Source organism: Astatotilapia calliptera, chromosome 11 (assembly GCF_964374335.1).
Source record: "Astatotilapia calliptera chromosome 11, fAstCal68.1, whole genome shotgun sequence".
NCBI lineage: Eukaryota > Metazoa > Chordata > Actinopteri > Cichliformes > Cichlidae > Astatotilapia > Astatotilapia calliptera.
Window position 1 is genome coordinate 32,769,175 of NC_137432.1, and position 11,643 is coordinate 32,780,817.

The following is an 11,643-nucleotide window of genomic DNA, read 5'->3' on the forward strand; positions in this document are numbered from 1 at the left end:
AGCGTATTTTTCTTTTTGTAGTGTCAGATGCGAAATAAATAAAATAAAAATAAATAAATAGTAATACATCTAAAATGTGCAACTGCCCGATGCGACAGACAGCAGGAGCTAATCCAGGGGCCTCTCTTGTTGAAAGGTCAATTAAAAAAACAAAAAAACCCTAAAAAGACTGCAAATCTGAAATGACCCCAAATAGACACAAAAAAGGCATAACCGACAAATCTCAATGTAAAACAATCACACGCTGTAAAAAGATTACAAAGATGTCAAACATGAAACAGCCATAAACAGAAAAAAACGAGTTATATCTCTGCATACCTCTGCAAAGTATCATTTATGATATGTAACATATAAGGAATTCTTATTTTTATTATATTTTTTTGAGCAAGAAAGATTGCTTTTACTTTTTAAAAAATTTATTTTTATTGCTTTCCAAAAAGCTCCAGCAGCATATAACGGGCCTCCATCACCTTATCAGGCACTTTCAGACTGTCCAAATTGCTTCCTCTGGTTTAGATCCAGTGCTCGTTAGAAGTATGCCAAGTTTCTTTCAGAAAGGGATGTGTTCTCTACAAGTGCCACTTTAGCTGCCTTGGCAGCGATGTTTCCACTGCAGACAAATAAAGCTGAAGCAGCAGAAAGAAGATTTCTATTAACGTGAGATACTGAGCTGTAAGCTGACATGATTCACTACCAGAGCAGTAGAGGAGCAGAGCAGCGTCTAAATGAAATCCTGTCAGATATGCAGCCAAAGGTACAGCATCACACACACATAAAAATGATTGATAAATTCAACTCCTCTGATTGATTTTATGATATCGCCAGCTGTTTTCTTCTGAGTGTATGACAGCATTCTGGTATTAGTTAATTAGGACTCTCTGTTTCTTCTGAACAAATGAAGGAGATAGGCTTTGTAGACTGATAACTGGCACTATAATGGTTACAAGCAAAATGAAAATCCGCTGAGTTACAAGACCTGTTATACTGATACTCATTCCATCAAAAACAGGAGATGATGAAAAATTGTGTGAACTTTTGTTGTTTCATTTATCAGTGCTGATGATGACACAACAATAAAAGATACAGACTAGCAACTGGGTTACAAGGGATTAAAGTTCCACTCTTCCACATAGAGATGGGAATTGAAACCCAGTTCTTGTAGAGAGTCGGTTCCCACTTGTCCAGTTCCTTGGAATTGTTGGTCTGTGCCAGTTGATTCCACTTATCGGTTCTTGCACTCCTACACACAGCTGATTTTGGTTGGTATGTTGGAGGAGGAAAACAGTGACACAGGATATGGACATTACTTTTATTTTTATTGCACAAAGGATGAGAGCATGATAGTAAAGTGGAGCGTGCATCCCGGACAGATACAGCTGCATTATGCTGCTACCTGCACAGTCGGCATGCTAACACTAAACCAGCCAAGAACTCTGAGTGACGTTAAAGCTGAATGAATGCTGACCCCAGCCCAGTATCCAGACCCTGAACTTCAACAGGTAATAAACTGATGAGTAGTCAGGCTGCAGCCTTTGTTTCTACCTATTTGTGTTTCTTAATTAGAATCACCATGGCGATCAGTTTGCTTGTTTGTGCTGTTGACTTTGTGTTGTACTAATAGTAAGATCATATGTTTCCTCATTAGCATAGCGATTTGTGTTGGTGTATAGGACTATAGCCTATATGTTTATATTGTTAAATGGCAATTATGAGATAAAACAGGTCATTTTACAGAGTAACATGAAAGCAATGTAACGAGTCGTATAATGAATTAGTTTTTCATCACACCTGCGAGCATCTCTTAGTCATCTACTGATCTACTGAAGCGAACATAAAAACCATGGAACACGAAGGCAGTAACACTGCATGAATAAAAATGTATACGATTCAAAGTTACAGCTCGGTTTCCAAGACAAACAGAGAGATAACTAGCTTAGCTATGCAGTGGCTGTGATGCCAGGCTGAAATTTATTTTTAAAAGTTTCCATATAACATGATACTTTTGATTCATCAGTCAATTAAGTTCATTTTGAAATGTTTTTCATGTGTTTGTAAGCAATGAAGCACAAGGAGTTAACAAATGGACAATGTAGGTTCAAACCTGGACTCCTCCAGACTAATGAAAAGTGAATGAAAAAAAAAATATGGCGAGATACACAAATAAACACAACATTCAAAAGAATTTGAAACTATTGCAGGAAATGAACTAAAAACTGTACATAAAACCTTAAAAATATGCGAAATACATTCGCAACCTGTATCAATATGAGGGTTGGTCCCAATCAATTTATTTACATTCATTTATTTTATCTTAGAAACAAAATCAATACTGGTAATGAATGTGAGCTTTCAATGTAATCATGAACTCATGAACATGATTGAGTCAGAGACTGAAAAACAACAAAGTTCAAGCAACTGAGTATGTCTGTTTTGAGTTAAACCCGTGCATGGGTAATGAAAAAAGTCATCACTAACTCATAGTTTAAAATATAAAAAAATAAGAAGAATTTGCATATAAAGGAAACTGGACAGAAAGTATTATTGACCACAAAAAGGTCATGTCAGAAAATTGCTAGCACCATCAGGAATAACCAGCAGATGTCACTAAATGACAACAATACATGTGTACCATTAACCCACATTTCATCTTCACATCGTTATCATCATCATCACAACCAGCATTTTCATCAGAGCATTAATAAAAAAAAAAGAAAGAAAGATAAAAGTAAGGCAGGTAATTACTCCAAGACGAAAAACAGACACTTTGATGCTGATGTGTTTGAGTTGAGATGTATTTCACTGATGAAGGCAGAGACAATAACATCAGCAAAGATGATTTCATCTCATCTGTTTTTCTTCGGGAAGGACTGACAAGGAGAAAGAAGGAGAAATGGGAGTGACATCATTACATTTCTCTCAATCGATTCCCGCTCAGGGTGGGTTATGGTGTGGTGGGCTTGTATGTGGGTGCAGGGAGATATAATCACAAGAGATGATGAACACATAAGGCAGTGTGTTTGTTTCCAGTGTCTGGGCACAGCTCTTTGAGATGTGATGAGTTTCAGAGGCATACTACATTTTTTAATAATGGGAAAACAGGAAGTTTAAACCCATGTAAGTCCTCAAGTTGTGTATTCTTCATCAACAAGGTGTGAGATGGATTTCAAATTCTGCAGCAATTTTAGAAAGGCAGGATCTGTTTAGTAGGTTGTTCAAGTGCAAACTAACGATTACAGGTAGGCTGAGGTGGCTGGCATATTGGCAGGTGCGCAGGCAGGATTACCAGTTGGTTGAAATGCAGAGAGGGAGGCAGGCAGAAAACAGGATCGAACACGAGTCACACAACTGGAGTGTAAGAACAACAGAGCAGAACTAGAATAAAATGACACTATGAGAATGAAAAAGCCAAGATTTCAGGTATAAATACTTGAGGCTGGTGTTGGAACTGGAATTCGGTGAGATGGGTGCAAGTTACAGGTATATTACATGTGAGCTTGAGTAAGTGGACTCATTTCACCACTTTAAATCCTCCCATACGGGACTGTTTGTTCACTTTCCTTACAACAGTTGGTTCTCACAAACTGTAATTCTCCCGACTGATTTAATGTCACAACTTTGTTCAAACAGGCTTTCTCACTGCCTACACACATTTGACATGGTGCTTATTGTTACACCACCCTCTGCAGTTATTTTTGGAGTGCCATCCATATGTGCCTTCCCTGTTTTGCTTGTCCAAAGCCTCGCCTGAAAACCACCGGCACATTTGGACATCGCATTGGAATGAAAATCCTTCCCTGCATGCCACATCTCTCATCATCAACCCCAATTTCCAACCCACCAGAAGCCCTGTGCCCCTACTCGCTACCATAGCTGTATTTTCTTAAACTCCCTTCTGATTAGAGGCGGACAGGCCAAGACAAAATACAATAACTGATGCTGAGCGGTAGCCAGGGCTGTCAGAAATGCAGAGGTTTTGCTGTACGGGACGACGGTGAAGGAGAAACTATTGAAAACTGTTAGCTCCGCTTGTGATTACACTGAGGGAATTTGTTTTTACACCATATACAGCATGACAGAGGCACCGGAGGGGTGAGAGTGTGAGTGGGTATACTGTCAGGACTTTTTGGCTGAGTAAGTGTTGTGGCATGAGGTTTGACCTCCTGCTAATTAAAGACAGCTAACCTACACAAAAGACAGTTTTTTACTAAGACAGTTAGTAATTAAATGTAGTCATTTCTAATTACATTTTGCAGGCTATGGGCTAATTTAGGGTTTCCAGTTGAATTTAGCTAAAGAAAAGTTAGATTCATTTGTAGATTCCTGAGCATTCACTATACCGGTGACCCAATATTTACAGTTTTTTTTACAAGACTGAAAACACAAGAGAATGTGTAGAACAAAGACAAGCCACCCCCCTCCCACCCAAACATTTACATGACTACTATGTCCACTTCTTGTCCACTGTGTCTCATCCTAAAATTCTTTCTCTTGCAGTCAAATCATTTCAACATGTGCAAACAGTCCTTGTATTTTTAATGAGGTTTTGCAGACATGTGACTTGTAACCACATGGCAGTAGCTTGTTGGCTATTTTTGGCCATGTGCCTTTTGAAACATGCCACTGTAAGGAAAAACTTTTACTTTGAAGGTGAATCTTCTCCATCACCAGCTTGTGTCATACTTTCTCTTTCAAGTTATAGTATTAGTAGTTATCAAGTGTCTAAGTGTGACAAAACTACAGGCAATTGTAGCAATCTGCTAGCTACCAAAGCAATCACCTTGCAGGTTTTTGATGGAGCATCTCTTTTTGCAACCAATTTCGTTCATTGATACCTGGTAACCCTTTAACTGGCATTGTAGTGGTATCATATCCAATGTCATGGCCAAATTCTGTGTGAAAATGATGTAAAATAAGAAACGTCACTAATAAAACGATTTCACAGCAACCACGAGCTCTTATTAATCCTGACAAAGAGCATCTTGCTAGCTTTTGAATTTAAACAAACAATATGTTACAATTTTAAAAGTTTTCTTTTTAATTTGGTGATACAAACCAAAGAAAAAACAATAAGGCCTACCTCAAGAATTTTATCCATTTTCCACACTGAAAATAGAGGCAGTGGAGCCCCTTTACTGCCCAAAGTAAGTCACTGAGATAAATTAACCTTTATATATAAAGCATGTATAAAACATTTAATTAAAACTGAGGCTCTTATACCCTTTTATTTTGACAAAGACTTAAAAAAAAACTGCCTGAGGCTTTAGAAAAAATGACTAATGAATGAAAAGACATTGAATGGTTTCAACTTCCTAGCTGTTTTGCTGGTATATGGATGACAATAGCAGTGATCTGTGCTGTACTTTGAGTTGAAACCTGTTCAGGGGACATGTGGGTCATTTAGATGACTCAATGAAAACACGGTCTGCTGATAAAAAGTCAGAAATGAGCATCTTCTTTAACAACAACAGCTGGACAGAGTGTTTTTATCTCACTTTAAGCCTGAAAGCTTGTGTGATTAGAGTACTAAATACACAAGTAACTTGAATGGATGAATCAAATCACATTTCTTGAAAAAAAAATAAAAATTACTCTTTTACTTGCAAAAAAAGCGAAAGTGATCAAATAAGACAGATTATATTACTGCATAAAATTGTTGAGGGTGATAGAAAATAAGATGACAATAAAGGAGAGAGAGGAAAGGCTAAAGCAAGGCTAATGACAAGACTATTTTGTGTTAACAATGTTGACTGTATAGATTTACTTACTTACATCTGCTCTATTTATGAAAACTAATTTGAGTTTCAGGTCCTGACAATGGGGACATTTTCTAGTCTTGCTGGTAGCATCGCTTTAGGCTTGGCAATGGCAGTATGTTGTTCTCTCTGCCTGTCTGAGAGGCAGACGACCTGCTTGATTGAACAGGTGTTATACTTGTCTTCATAAGTGTAATTTAAGCAAATCACATGCGTGCATGAACCGGGGAGGGACTGAAGAGAAGGGCGGAATTAATTTACGGGCCAAATGGCCCCCCGTGCTGTTGTGACATGTTTATAACAGAGCAGAAACACATGGTGTCAATGATCACTCGCTGTGTGAGTATCAGTTATCTGGACATTAAGGCCCATTAGTATTCTCTGGAAACCAATTCAATTAGTGCTCTCCAGGGGCCACAGGGCCACAACACCACATCAGTCAGACAGTGTGTGTGTGTGTGTGTGTGTGTGTGTGTGTGCGTGCGTGCGTGCGTGTGTGTGATAATTTAAATTAAACAAAAACAAAACTTAACAGTGAGAATATTCTGCTAAATTCTTACTTTAACATCCATTGACTGGTTTGGATAAATATATAAGTATAAGAAGTGTCTCCAAATGAAGTATAATATAACATTTGGAGACACTGTTTGTATTCACACTTACTATGGAGTAATCCTAAGAGAAGAATTCACAATAAGTCAGTTAACAAAAAATTTGAATTTATGGGCTATGGGCCTCTTGACATTCATTTAGGGTTTATTACAACAAGTATTACGACATTTTATTACTCACAATTTCTTGAAGCAAGTTTGTAGGAACAGGTCTATTTGTGCTGGGTATTTACATTTACTGTTAATGTTTAAATTACAAAAACATTTTCTAGTGTCAAGTAACCACAGGAAAGGCATTTGGACTGAAGCACACTACAAATTCGAGAAAGGTAAAATATGAATGAAGAAGGCACCTGTCTAATTCTGTAGCTGATGGCAACCATGTGATAATATCTTAATTTTATTCTCATGTTCTAATGTTTTCCCTTTAACCCCAGCAGGTGCAGATATAGAACTTTTTCTCTACCCCTCAGGTTGTTGTCATGGCAACACCTGTTTTAGAAGGACACAACGATGGCCTTGGCCTCATCTTAATCCTAGTAACACAGCTGCCTGGATTACCAGGGCACCTTGACCTCGAGCGTTTGAATCCCTCGCTTCCCAGGACAAAGCTGTCAGCCAGTTCACCTGCTGCTCCCTGATGGAGAGATAAACTGACGGTGAGATGTCAGACTTAACATCAGGGCTGGTGCTTCTATTCTCCTTCTATGCTGTCTTGACTGAAAAACTGAATAAAGTGTATGGAGGCTTTAGTTACATTTATATATTCACATTATATGTCTTTTCTGTTAAATATTTGCAAATTCACATTTTCCATATCGAAGATAAGGAGGAGACGGGGATTTTACATCAAGTTAAGCTGTAAAATTGTGAATTATTAATGTGAATTACTCCATTTAAAAAACTCTGAGCAGGTTGGAGGCAGAATGTAAATACCACATGTCCCCCATTAGTGTTGTTGAGACTTGAAACTGAAAATGAAGTCACCAAAGCAAGATAGCAGCAAAGACTGGAACTGTTTGCATCCATTTCATGCCTTATGGACATACTTTATACACTGAAAGTATTCATGGTTACCAGCTCCATGTTTTAAAACAAGGGGCTCAGCTGACCAAAAAAATATAGCATGTGACTTCTGGCTCACAGAAAAGGAACTTGTCAGTCATATTCTGAGCCAACCCTTTCTAATTATAAAGCCATAATTTAAAAAGTAAATAGTATGTAATGAACAAGACCTGACACTTTAAGCTGAGAACTCTTAGGATTTACTGAGATTGAAAATCAAGGGAGCAGACAGTTTTTTTCTCCCCATTAACTTCTATGTAACCAGACATTTTTAAGGCCAGCAGCGTGGCCCCCTCCTGGCCATTAGAGAGAATACAGGTCTAAGATGCTTCAAGTCTGAATTCACTTTTCAGACTGAGAAATGACCACCATCTTTTCTGCACAGTCTGTATTTTCAGAGGATTTTGAGAAGATTGTTTTCTTGTTTGCTTCTTTGTTACTTACTTAACATAAGACCTATGACTTATCCAAGCATCAAAAAATGACACCTAACTCTAGGGACGAACCAGTGTTGTGTCTACACACAAGAGACAACTTAAAAAAGAACCAATTTTTCAGTCTTATATTCAGGCACTTATTCAGCAAAGGCCTGGCAACAGACCTGAGAGATGCTTCTAGCCCTTCCATTTAGCTACTGTGGAAGTGCGGCTGACAAGAAGCCATTCTTAAGGAAGGGAAATTACTTGAAAAGGCAGAGGTATACCAAATTGTTCTGCATCAGCCAAAATTATTGGACTGAAAATCAGTGGCAACAAGTCTTAAGAAGTGATGAATCCAAATTGTCCTCGATATGTAATGAAGAAGTGCAATGGTGAGTGTGTATGTGACACCTACAAATGTATGGTCACAATTGTAATCTGGTTTAAGAACTAATTGATGCAAAATGCCTTATTTTATTTTATTGGAGTTATGGAGATGTATACAACAGGTTAGTAGTCTGAGTTAACTGTAATGCACATATAAGGACATTAAACCATTCTTTGTCTTAGTTTGAAGAATGCGAATGTTGTAAGAAAGTCTATTTTCACAGACTGAGAGAAAACTGAACTTTTCCACCTGTTGTAATGGGAGCTGCTATTCCACCTGTAGTGCAATTAGATGGCAGGCCTTAGTGCATGTGCTTCATTATGTAGCTCTGGGGAACACCTCTTTTATTCTAAAGTTACTGGAAATTTTACAATTGAGTAACATAACCTTACTTACTATGTTTCTATATGCAAATAGTCTAGTCTATACCGATTTCTGGGCAGAATATATTTGTGTAATGTTTGCATATTTGATGTATTGGTGAACATGTTAAGGCATTAAGAGAGTTTACAATGTTAATAATAAGCAGGTTAATAGCAGCATTGATGCTACTGCACAAAAATATTTTTGAAGCAGGACAGCAGTTAGTCACAGATTTATTGTAAATAAGGAGACTGATTTTGTAGACTTATACATGAAAAAAAGCTAAGTGGGTTTAAAATGAGAACTGGATAAGATGTGATGCTTTTTATCACAAGAGAAACAAAACTTTTGGGGGAAAGAGGAATGTATGTGTAAATGAACAGTAAAGAATGATGTGAAATTCTGATGAGGAAGAGACTCCGTTGAAGGCCTGTAACATCTACAGCTATCTGTAAAACAAACGGGAGGCTTTTCATGGTTCGTGTCTCCATTTCAGCCAGTTGTGTTGGAGATTTTGTCAAAACTGAAACAGGAATTATAAATACAGAAAAATACTATCAGATTTTGACCCACCATGTGGTAATACTTCCATTTCCACAACTCAAAAAAGCATCAGATTGATAACAATTTCATTTGTCAGCATGCCACAACACAACTCTATGTCATGGACTGGCCTCCCCAGAACCTGGAACTTTATAGAACAATACTGAAGCCGTGTAGGGGCCATCTTAACAGAAAATGAAGAAAAATACAGCTAACATCCAGAGAAAAGCCTTGAAATCTGAGTTCAGGTTGTGATGAAGATTAAATATACGGACTTTCAAGCAGGTTAGAATTGTACAAATTCTGCTTCCGTCTTATCTTATGTGGTTTGATATGTGTTTCAGGTTTTGCATGTTGCTGCACCTCTTAGCAAAATATACTGTGCAAAGGTTTTTAAAAATTTACTGTATGCTTTGCATTTTTCCTGCTAACTATTTACACAATCAATACAATGAATATGAATGTGAACAATACTTGTGTGTTGTTCATGCAAACATACCAAAGCAGACATAAATCAGCAAATAAATTTCAGAAATTATGTTAAAATCTCTACAGAATAACAAATCAAATTTCCAAATCTGGAAACAGCAATCAATACAAAGCAAAGTTAAACAGGCTGAGAGAGAGAGACCAAGCAAGAGGCCAAGCAGCGGGTTGAGAGAGAGGACGTGATTGGCTTAAGTCAGTGCAGAAAGATTGTTTCCTTTGGCCCTGTGCTGTGATTTCCTGCTCTGTGATCATCTCTTCCATATGATTAGGCCAATGTGCAGAGCATGCAGTCATATGACGGGCTTTGCTGCACACTGGTTGTGCAGACAAATGAAGCAAAGCAGCGACACAGTCAGCAGGCCAACACACAGAGGATTATCTGTAGCAATGAGGAATACACATGGGTGAATTGCTTTAGCTACCAAGTTGGAACTGTTAATATTGGCTCAGAAATATGCGTTTGCACCTTGTTTGATGGTCAGAGTTATGAATAGCGCCTCTACATGATATTTTGAAAGTTTGATCAGTCGTGTATCAAACCAGGTCCTTTAAATTTGTATTTTAAATAAAGTCTGTACATGGGTGCCTAAAACCAATCCTCACAAACATGGATGTTGAAATTCACATACACAAATATATGCACACACACATATGAAAGTAGACCTAAGGAGCCCTGAGTAGGGTCGATGTAATATAATTAGCCCAAATCAGTGACCTCTTTTCAGACCCTACACAATGCCAGAGGGGCCCTGCTCTCCCTCCACGTCAGCCTCCCAACACACAGACACAAATTCATCTTGCCACAATCAACACAAGCCTCCAGAGTCACCCAGCTGGGACCTTCGGGATAATGGACCAGTTAGCCGTGAGGGACAGTGTGCCAAACACATAAGGGGGAAAAAAGAAAGCCACACCAAAATGTAACACTGAGAAAACGTCATGTCGAGGGATCAAGAAGAAATAAAGTCTATTTATATTACTGTAAAACTAGCCACATATCACAGCCACAAACACTTTCAAATAAAGCAGCATTATCATATATATGTATGTATATGTAAACATATATGTAGTATAAGGTATATTGTACGTAGTATATTTTATTGGCTACATTTTTTAATGTAAAATCTTTAAATGGAGCAAAAAAATCATGTGGAATATTGTTCTGTTATGTTTACATTTCAAAACAATAATAATAAAAACTGAAGAAAGCCACAATAAAAATAGGATATAAAAGTAAAATCAAACTCTGCCTAATAAGAGATGCAGTAGCACAATGTGTTTTGCAGCAGCTGGACAAGTACTGTAAGATACATAACTTGGTTTTCAGAGTATTCATGTGATTACAGAAGATAAAACACAAATGCAACAGAGGGTGAAAAAAATGAAACATCCAAATTCCTGAAGCTCTTTCACCAGATGTGGTTAGTGTCTATGTTTATTTCTCTTTCTCTGTCCTCCCTCCTTGTTCAGTCCTCCGTCCTTCCCATTACCGCAGCGATTTTTGACTAAGCCTCTTACTGCTACACATGTACCTGATCAAGTATTGAGGAAGCAATCTGGAAAGCCAATTGCTTTAATTGAGGTGAAGAGTTGCTGACCATTAGGAAAGAGGGGGGAGTAGACCCAGCACACAATGTGCAAACGCATGTGTGTGAGTCCACTGCTGCAACTTACACACTCGTAAAATTTCTTCTGTCACTTGTCAACACTCTGACAGTTTAATCTTTCCTGCCTGTGCGAGTATTAAAAGATTATGAGTGTTCTGCATGGCTTCATGCGCACTGCATAAGGGCTGGTTCTCCATGGGCCCCTTAGTGAGATCTCAGAGGGGGTGAGATGGAGGCCGATGGGGACAGAGGCACAGAGAAGATGCAGAGGTGATGGTTTCTAAAGACACTAAAAGCCAAAGCAATGATTTTTTTCTATTAGCTTGTTAGCGGGGATTTACTAGTGAGACCTTAAGGGAATACTATTTTAATAATCACTGGCCTGTATTGACCTTTTGTTAAGCT